An 11,395-nucleotide genomic window follows, 5' to 3' on the forward strand; every position below is an offset into this window, starting at 1 on the left:
GATTCTCTCTCTCCCTGTCCCTCTGCCCTTCCCCTGTTCCCTCCTTCTCTCTTTCTCTCTCTCAAAAAAAAAAAAAAAAAAGCAAGGTGAAACAGCAAGTGCTGCTATAAATGTGCAGCAAGTTACCCAGAAGATCTAGCTCAGATAATTAATGAAGGTATCGTGCTCGCTTCGGCAGCACATATACTAAAATCAATGAAGGTATCTACTAAACAACAGATTTTCAATGTAAATGAAACAGTCTTACATTGGGGAACACACCATGTAGGACTTTCATGGCTAGAGAGAAGTCAATGCCTGTCTTCATAGGCTGGCTTCACAGACTGACTCTTGTTAGAGGCGCTAATGAGGCTAACGGGTGACTTTAAGTTGAAGTCAGTGCTCATTTGCCATTCTGAAAATCCTATGGCCCATAAGAATTATGCTAAATCTACTCTGCCTGTGCTCCATAAGTGGAATAGCAAAGCCTGGATGACAAGAACATCTGTCTACAACATGGTTTACTGAATATTTTAAGCCCACTGTTGAGACCTACTGCTCAGGAAAAAAATTCTTTCAAAATATTACCACTCACTGACAATGCATTTAGTCACCCAAGAGCTCTGATGGAGATGTACAATAAGATAAATGTTCTTTTTATGTTTGTTAACACAGCATCTACTCTGCAGCCCCATGGATCAAGGAGTAATTTCAACTTTCAAGTCTTATTATTTAAGAAATACATTACATAAGGCTATAGCTGCCATACATAGTGATTCCTCTGATGAATCTGGGCAAAGTGAATGGATTATCTTCTGGAAAGGACTCACCATTCTAGATTCCATTAAGAACATTTGTGATACATGGGAAGCGGTCAAAATATCAACATGAACAGGGGTTTAGAAAGAGTCGAATCCAGCCTTCATGGATGGTGTGGAGGGGTTCAAGACTTCAGTGGAGGAAGTAACTGCAGATGTGGTAGAAATAGCAAGAGAACTAGAACTAGATGTGGAGCCTGAAGATGGGACTGAATTGCTGCAATCTTATGATAAAATTTGAATGGATGAGGAATTGCTTCAAATGGGTAAGAAAAGAAAGTGGTTTCTTGAGATGGAATCCATTCCTGGTGAAGGCGCTGTAAAGATTGTTGAAATGACAAGAAAGGTTTTAAAATATTACATAAACTTAGTTGATAAAGCAGCAGGGTTTGAGAGGACTGACTCCAATTTTGAAAGAAGTTCTGTAGGTAAAATGCTATCAAACAGCATCACATGCTACAGAGAAATCGTTCATAAAAGGAAGAGTCCATTGAATCAGCAAACTTCACTATTGTCTTATTTTAAGAAATTGCCACAACCACTCCAACTTCAGCAACCACAGCCTAACCAGTCAGCAGCCATCAAAATCCAGGCAGTACCCCCCGCCAGCAAAGAAATTATGTCTTGCTGAAAACTCAGATGATGGCTAGCATTTTTAGGAATAAAGTATTTTTTAAATTAAGGTATGTACATTGTGGGGCTTTATAGAAATAATGCTATTGCATATTTAATAGACTACAGTATAGGGTAAACATAACTTTTATATGTACTGGGAAACCAAAAAATTCATTTGATTCACTTTATTGTGATATTTGCTTTATTGCGGTGATCTGGAACCAAACTCGCAATATCTCTAAGGTATGCTTATACCTGCAATGCCTACTTTCCCCTTGAACCTGTCAACACCAACCCCATGGTCATACCTACAGACATCAATAATACACCTTCCTTTCTAATTAATAGCCCCACCTAATTTTTATTCACATTTTATTACAAAAGATTTTAAAGGATGCTCCATAGGCAGCATTCTCTTAAAGTCACTTCTCTCACCAGAACAAGCAGCCATACTGAGAATTGGTGTCCCCAACAGTTCATAAGAATCTGTGGGGGTAATCAGCGAATAAAGGTGGAAAGTAAGTAAAGACCAGCTGCTTTTGGGACTGACACAATTCAAAAGTATAAAATTGCTGTACTGTTCTTTAAATGGTTTTTAAATATATCATTTTAATTAAAACACTAGTTTAGCACCTTGTCCCCCAAATTATTCCAATCAACTATGGAATTTTGTACTTTGAAGAGCTCAGGATTTTGGGGACACTTGTGATAATTTTTTCAAAATGAACAGTCATGGGGTGCCTGGGTGTCTCAGTCGTTAAGCAACTGCCTTCGGCTCAGGTCATGATCCCAGGGTCCTGGGATCGAGCCCCGCATTGGGCTCTCTGCTCAGCGGGAAACCTGCTTCTCCCTCTCCCACTCCCCCTGCTTGTGTTCCCTCTCTCTCTGTCTCTCTGTCAAAATAAATAAATCTTAAAAAAAAAAAACAAAATGAACCATCATGTACACATACATTATCAATTTTATAATTCTATTTAATTCCCATACTTTTTCTTAAAGCAGGTGTTCTATAACTGAAAAAGAAGCTAAATTAGGGATTGAGAATTTTATCTTTTAAAAAAAAGAAATGAAAAGGTACTTCAGATTCAAATCTAATTTTTAAATTTTAAATCACTCATTAAAGTTCTTATAAATTAATTATTAAATAATAATATGTTTAGGTTTATAGTTCACAACTTGATATTTATTTAAGCGCTTTGAGTAATGAATGCCACATTATTCAGGGTACCAAATCAGCAAATTCAAGATGCATTATCTTCTTACAGTGCCTTAGATACAATAAATGCTAGGTGATTCAGTTTTTGAAGACAGCTGTCAAAATGAGGCACACACATTTACTGAAAAGATGACCTGGTGGGCTCCAAATTGTTTTTGCTTTAACAACCACATCATGCCATTTAGTTATGAGTATTTCTAGTCATCGGTGACCCACTGGATAGTTTACTTCTATTCTAAGCTAGTGTAAGTCCATAAAAAATTTTATTTCCATTCATATGACAATTTTAATTTTAATTTAATTTATTTTAGAGTTTTATTATAGTACATGAGTTGGCTTAATTTAATTTTGAAATAATCTGTTAATTATTATTAATGGTAGAAGAAATAGTAAAGGCTTGAAAACCATGTCTCCCAATGCCTCTATCTTCATTCTTTCACTTTCATCTCTCCCAGTTTCTTCCCTTGACTTGTTCTTATGAGTGAACTTTCTAATCAACCAATGATTCCACCTCACAAACCTTTTGGAATAATAGTTCAGGATTAAAACAATGAATGTCCACATAGGTGGACACGAATGGGAAATATTTTCATACAGTAGGTCATATCCAAAGCACTCTGTGTATACTATTAAACTAACATATTGAGTAAGCTAAAAACCAAGTTATTAGCTATGACCTAATTTGACTTAACATAATACTAAGTTGACTTAACATAAAAAGACACTACAGCTTATTTTAAGGAGTGGCAAGATATAAAGTGGATCAGTTGGGTTAGTTATAGAACAGATGTGACATGGTGTTTTTTCTTCTCACTAACATCTGTGCCATACCTTACCCTTGCTAAATTGTTTGTATTTCATGGGTACCTTCTTCCATGGTACCCTCTTCAGTGTTTCAGTTTTTTGTAAGACTCACTAAATAGCTAGCTCTCTCTCTTAGGAAGGAAGGGTGGTACAAAGTATAAAATGTGGTGAGGTCTGAGGGCTACTATAACATACTAACATTTAGAGGATGGCTCTGATGGATCCTGACCTCTGGTCAGCTGCCTTCACTGCATTTAGGACTTTCTAGGCCAGGTATTTAAAGGTACTCCCCCCACCCCTTTCAAAACTAGTGCTTCATTCTTGTCTCTTGTAACTATATCCAAACCCAAAGGTAAAAGACAAGCAGAGGGCAAGGATGCTTAGCCAGGTTTGGATTGAGGTCAGTCTGAATAAGTTTAGGCTATGAATCATGGCTGGCAGAAATCAGTCTTTTCCTAAGACCAGGAAGTCCTCAAGACTAGGGAATGTGTTGTAATATAGATAAAAATCTTATAGGAAATTTGGCCCACAAGGAAAAGGAACTTGGAATTGTACGCTCAAGTACCAAATTCCTGGGGTGCCTGGGTGGCTCAGTCAGTTAAGTGTCTGCCTTCGGCTCAGGTCATGATCTTGGAGTCCTGGGATCGAGCCCCACATCCAGCTCCCTGCTCAGCGGAGTCTGCTTTACCCTCTCCCTCTGCCCCTCCCCCCCCGTTCATGATACCTCTCTCTCTTTCTTTCTCAAATAAATAAAATCTTAAAAATAAAACAAAACCAAAAAATACCAAATTATTTCAACATTAAAAAAATTAAACCAACAAGTTCATTTAAAAGCCATAATTATATACATATAGAAAAAGCATGGTTCACCAGATGTCTCTACATAGTATCTCAAGTAACACAATTTGCCTCCTTTTAGCAAAACCACACTGATAAAGCTTGTATTGCTTTTCCATTGCTTGTTTCCTATTGCTGCTATAACAAACTACCATAAACTTATTGTTAAAACAACATGGATTTACTGTCTTATAGTTCTGGAGTCAAAAGTCTAAAATCAGTCTCTGTGGGCTCTGGGGACAGATCTGTCCCTTGTTCTTTTCTAACTTCTAGAAGCTTCCCATGTTCTTTGGCCTACCTCTCTCTGATCTCTGGCTTCCTTTGTCACATATATCTCTGACCTTCCTCTCTTATAAGGTCCTTTGTGATTTTGTTGGGCTCACATAGAAAATCCACGATAATGTTCCCATCCCAAGATTCTTAATCACATCTGCAGAGTCCCTTTTGACATGTAAGGTAGCTCCTGTGACATTCACAGGTTCCAGGAATGAGTATGTGGACACCTTTGGGAAGCTATCTATTTAAACATTTAAATAGCCTATTTAAACATTTATTCCACATATAAGAAAATTTTTCAGATTTATATTAACAGCTCGAAGCAAACCCTGAAAACATCCAGTCCAACATCATCATCATATGTTGATAAGAGAGCAGAAACTCACATACCTTACCTCCAAGTACTGTGCTTTTCCGTCACAACGTGCTACCTATACCCACTGCTAGTCCAGGATTTAGAAGTGTTTATCCCCCTCCCTTTACTTTTGCTGCTGGATTCTGCTATTGCTGCTATTTCCTCTTACCCTAAGACTAGATTTATTAAATGGAACTTTATACTAAGTTCGACTTTCTTAACCTTATTCTCTTTCCACTAAATAACTTTACGTGCTAGCAAATAAAAACAGCATCCTTCATACTGCAAATATATGAGCTTTCACACACTTCTGGCCCAGTGCATTTTTGAATTTTCCTAAAACCATTTTAAACTTCTGCTTCTAATGAGCTAACATTTTTTGAAATTTTTCACATAGGTGTGGGAGAAGCACTAATTATTAGTCCTCATATCAACTTTATAATGGCATTTATTATTAATATTATCTCTCTTTAAAGAGAAGAAAACTGAAGCTTAAAGAAAGTATAACTTGTTGAGTCTTGGACTCTACGATTCATACCCTTGTCTAACTCCAGAGCCCACAGTCTCAATCACAGCCCCAAGGACTTTTGTCTACAGTTAATTTGGGAAGATGGCTAGCTGAATGGAGTGCGCAGTCATTGCTCACAGAAGTACACTGGGTCATTGCGAGGATCCAACCAAAGTTAGGGCAGTAGTTACATGGTCTAATAAAATTAACTAGCCACACCCTAAAAAACTCTGTACGTCCACACCACTGGAAGAACACTGAATTCAGCCCAAGGTATGAGATCTGTTTTTCCTTTAGTGTTTACTTACATGTCTAAGTATTGTGGATTTGGATGCTTTTTACATGGGAAAAATTGCGGAAATACTAGAATTCCAAGCCAAAAAAAAAAAATTTAAAGAGACACACTTCTTGGACAAAATCATAGTATCTTTGACTATAATGTCTGTGGAAATATGCTAAAAAGCATCACCAATGTAACTGAATTTGTTGGGCATGTTTTCTTAATGACTTATACTCAATTATCAAGGTTCAGTTTAATCATAATAAAATGTTTTTCTTTTTAACTACTTGAGGATCTATTTAAAGAAGTTTATTGAAATTACAGAAAAGCAAAAGTTAGACAATTAGGCGTAAATAATGCAATTACTGTTACATTATTAAACCGAGGGAAAGAATAGTCTAGTAAACTGATCTGTGTTTTTGTAGGTATAAATGATGGAATGCTATCGTTTATAAGGCAAGTAAAGTTTGTTATTGAATGGAGGTATTTTGTTTGATCAGCTTTACTACATCACAGTAATATAATACATGGCTAAAATATTTTCTGCCCAGTTGAAAGTCAAGAAAAGATTCCCAGAAAAGGATTGAAGTTGTTAAATTACCAAAACATTCTGGACAATTGTGAAGCAAAAATGAAAAAAAAAGTGAGAAAGAAAAAAAAAACCCCAAAGAAAGAAGAAAAAGTATTTGAAAACACTCAAACGTTAAAAAATGGAAAAAAAGCTGATTGCTAAGGAATGGAAGGGAAAAACATTCCACCATCATATCCTCAGAAAACTTAAAAAAGTGGTACAAATTTCAATTAAATTCCTAGTTCCACAGCCCCAGTTCAGGCAGAATTACACCTTTGCCTACATTAGTTTCATAAATTCCTTTAGTCCCTGACTTCCTGAGCTAAGTGCCCTGAGAAGAGAAGGGTTAATAAGTGACATATTAGCCAAAAAGAAAAGGCCTGGCTCTCACAGATGGTTTGTACAAGGACACCAAAGGAAGGCAGGAGCAAGAGTGGAGTCATCAAGAATAACAGCAAGGTCAGCAGGATTCCCAAGTATAGAGAAAGGAGAAAACCTCCAAAATAACAAAGAGAAGGTAAATGTCTTCCTTTATAAAATGGAATGCTCCTGTTAGTAGTAGTAACAATAATAGATCAATAATATAAAGTAAGGTAGAAGTACTAAAAAGAAGTTCACATTCACTGAGCACTGTGGTTGAGCCTTATAAGTATTAGCTTACTGACAATAGGCTACATTCTATTATTATTCAAATTTTACTAAGTGAGGAAGGTGAGGCACAGAGTAATTTAGGAACCTTTCCAAGGTCAAACACCAATGAAGTGACAGAATGAGGATTCCACACACTCAGCTAACCTGTTATCCCGCAAAGATGGAATTGGAAATGGTAAGGTACTTTTGAGCTATTCACATAGGAAACAACTTGCTATTTGCCTCCTCCTTACACTACAAAAATACAAAGGTACATGGTTCCTCTTTGGTTAACATTCTGATGTGAAGCTGGATTTTTTTCTGCTCACCCACACTCTGAAAAATTCTTGTACACAACCCAATTACAATTTGGAAGAGTTAGAAATACAGCTGCTCCAGCAATAGCATATTTTCCCCACAACCCTTCAGTCTTCCCCTGCACACACCATACACACACACAAACACAAACACACACACACACACACACACACACACACAGAGTGTATGGGAAGATTAGACCCTGGTATCTACATACATTGTCTCTCATTGTTGAATCATCCCTGCTATCTTTATTTTCAGGGTGTTTATCATAACTCTTTTGTTCCACTTGCAACCCACTTGCTAATGCATCATTCCTTTCTTTGGTTAAGATAAAAAAAGATCTTGACAGCTGTATCATGCAGAAACCAAGACAGATTTACAAATGTAACTGAAAAAAGTAATAACCTCTGCATTGAGTAAAGTATTGGCTAAGGTAGAGTCATCAAAAGTGGTTTAGGTTTGCTTAACCATACTCAGACTACTATTCATACAAATGACTTTCCAAATACTCTAAAATAATTACCGCCTCAAGAAACGCAATTGTTTTAAAACTGGGGTTTTGAAATTTAAATTTAATGATGAACTATAAAATTCTATATATTTCCATATTGGCAGGCTTTAGGACATTAACTTAGAGAAAATTAAAACATTTGGCGAAACCACTACTAAATTATATCACAACCCCAGCAGATACAGAACAAGCATGAGAAGTACAAACGTCACAAAATTTTGATCATATACTTCTGAAATGTGAGGGACAACACCGCACCCCACTTCTTACGTATTTCAAGTTGCTCCTTAAGTAAAATTGGAATCTTCACATTGTAAAATGGAAACTCCACATTCTGATAGGCAAGAGTTAACCCTTCTTTTTTTTTTTTTTTTTTTTTAGATTTTATTTATTTGAGAGAGCACATGAGAGGGAGAGAGAGAGCGCGCGAGCCGCACATGCATGAGCAGTGGGGAGGGGCAGAGGAAGAGGGAGAAGCAGGCTCCTTGCTGAGCAGGGAGCCCCACCCGGGACTCAATCCCAGGGCCACGGATCATGACCTGATCCAAAGGCAGATGCTTCACCAACGGAGCCACCCAGGCGCCCCAACCCTTCTCCTTTCTTCATGTTAATTTTTATCAATCTAGATGACAGAACCAAAGATAAAAGACACTTTCTTGAATTTACTCAAGTGAAATTCCTCCTAAACGTGTAACATTTTAGTAGAGCATACAAACTAAGGACTCAAGAGTACACCTCTAACTCTAAATGTAAGGTCCATTTGTAGGCATCAGAGAAGTGTTGAGATGAGCATATTTTTTAAGATAAGATCCATAGCCTGCATCAGAGTCTCAAAGGAGTTTGTTAACCAAAAAACAACAACCCAAAAAAGTTGAAAAACATTGTTCTAGACCAAAAAAAACCCAGTCTTTTTATATATAGAATTCATGAATAAAAATTATAAGCTTGAGCATGGATAGAACAAGTAAGTCCAGTAAGTGTTAACTTATTTTCTCTGTTGCATGCCAGTTTTAAAAAGGCACACACTCTTGTCCTCATTGTTTTGGTCTCTTTTTAGTGCGTTTGGAAATTTCTGTATATAGTTAAAAGAAAGAGCTATTACTTTTCTAAATAGATTCAGCATCATCAGTGAGCTCTCTTAGTTTGTTAAACACAGCAGAGTATTTAAATTTACTTAATAATTAAGTAACTGTATTTGGAGGACAAACTAAATTAATCTCTGTCCCCACATAACAATTTGAGATCCAAATACATTGGGTTTAGTTCCCGGTAAATACATATATACTCACACACCAAGGTTTAAGTTATTTTAACACACTTTGAGCATTTTCTACAATGCCTACATATTGTTAAATTTTTAAATAGTTAACTTTAGAGTCATAAGGGCAGGATGATGGGGTGATTATTTTTTTCAAATCATAATTTTTCCCTTAGAGAAGGAACTCAAGGAATATTTTACTTTTGTTTTACAATTATAAGTAAGTTCTCAAATTATGACTGATTCATGATCATGCTCAAGGCTTATTTTTTTTAAAGATTTTATTTATTTATTTATTCATGAAAGACAGAGAGAGAGAGAGAGAGAGAGGCAGAGGGAGAAGCAGGCTTCCCGCTGAGCAGGGAGCCCGACGTGGGACTCGATCCCAGGACCCTGGGATCATGACCTGAGCCGAAGGCAGACGCTTAACCATCTGAGCCACCCAGGCGCCCTCAAGGCTTATTTTTAACCCAAAGTACTAGTAGAACACAAAGTAGGCATTTAGTATTTGTTGATTTGATTTTTTTTAAATTTCTGAACAAAAGCAAATATATCATTTAAAATATCACTATAAGGGGTGCCTGGGTGGCTCAGTTGGTTAAGCGACTGCCTTCGGCTCAGGTCATGATCCTGGAGTCCCAGGATCGAGTCCCGCATTGGGCTCCCTGCTCAGCAGGGAGTCTGCTTCTCCCTCTGACCCTACCCCTCTCGTGTGCTCTCTCTCTCTCTCATTCTCTCTCTCAAATAAATAAAATCTTTAAAAAAATAAAATAAAATATCACTATAAAATACTGTTGTCTATACTATAAGTTGAAGCTATATTAGATATGATGTATGTCCAATCTACTCACCCTCTTCTTCCTTTCCTAATCCAACAACTCAAGAGTTTAAGACTATTTTTTTTTAAGATTTTATTTCTAAGTAATCTCTACACCCAACGTAAGCCTCGAACTCACATCCCAGAGATCAAGAGTCATGTGCTCTACCAACTGAGACAGCCAGGTGCCTCAAGAGTTTAAGACTCGTTAGTGGTTATATTTAAGCGTTTTCAAGTGCGAATGTACATGTCACCTATGTATTACAATACAATACAATACAATACAATACAATACAATACAATACAATACAATACAATACAATACAATACAATAACTCATTTAGAATTTTGTAAGAAACTTAAAAAACAGAATTAATTAGTAATTGAGTAGAACAGACTTTATTCTTGGACACTATTTCTCCAATGTCCAAAAAACATTAAGATTTTGAAATAGATCTTTTTGTCCAGCTATCAGAGCTCATTCAAATCAGAGTTCTCTATGATGACCATGAATGAATGAACTCTCTTCAAAGGTCAGTTCTGTGGCTTCATGCATCCAGGGGCCAAAACATCTGGCCAATTCAGTTAATAAACTATAAAAATCTTAAAGTTATTTTTTTGATTACCCTATAAACTTATTTTTTTGAAGATTTTATTTTTTTAGAGAGAGAGAGAGAGTGCACACAAGCAGGGGGAAGGGGCAGAGGGAGAGAAAATCTCTAGCAGACTCCCCACTGGGCATGGAGCCCAGCTGAAGCAGGGCTCCATCTTGCCATTCTGAGATCATGACCTATGCTGAAATCAAGAGTCAGGCACTTAAGCAACTGAGCCACCCAGGTGCCCCTATCCTATAAACTTATTGACTGAATCTATTTTTACTTTTCAACCAGTTAAAGCTACCATGTTCAACTGAATCTATATTTTTGTAGCATGTGACAGTGCAAAACAATGTCTATTTGTAGTTAGGAAATAGAACTGGTTGTTTCCCCAAAATTCTTCTGTAAAATGATAGCATAAATAAGGTTCCATTCTGCCACTTCCTGTTGTTATTCTAGTACTAATAAAAGGAAACCAATTTTCAAATCTCAGTTTAAGGAAACTGTATGGTATGAAGCCTTAAAGAGATTTTCTGCTTCCAGAGCCAGCAATTCTTGCCCCAGAATGTTCTCCATTGGCCCAGACCATCTGTCTCATTTTGCAATCAAGTGGACTCTCATTCAAAAAAGGGTATAACCATAGGGGGTGCATGGGTGGCTCAGTAGGTTGAGCGGCTAACTTTTGCACAACCTCGAGGTCCTGGGATTGAGCCCCAGGTGGGGCTCCATGCTCAGTGGGGAGTCTGCTTGTCCCTCTCCCTCTCCCTCTGCCTCTTCCCCCACTTGTGCTTGCTCTCTCTCAAATAAATAAAAATCTTTCAAACAAAAAAGGGTAAAATGATAGAAGGACAATTCACAACAAAGGGAATTAAAATAGCAAATAAACATATGGAAAAAAATTAGGAATCTAAAATTTGCGACTTAAAGCGATAATGAAATTTATTTCTTCCTTATTAATTGGACAAAGATTAAGAATTCAGTGCGTTTAAAGCTGGTTCTTTCA

This window comes from Zalophus californianus, chromosome 12, assembly GCF_009762305.2.
Source record: "Zalophus californianus isolate mZalCal1 chromosome 12, mZalCal1.pri.v2, whole genome shotgun sequence".
NCBI classification, from domain to species: domain Eukaryota; kingdom Metazoa; phylum Chordata; class Mammalia; order Carnivora; family Otariidae; genus Zalophus; species Zalophus californianus.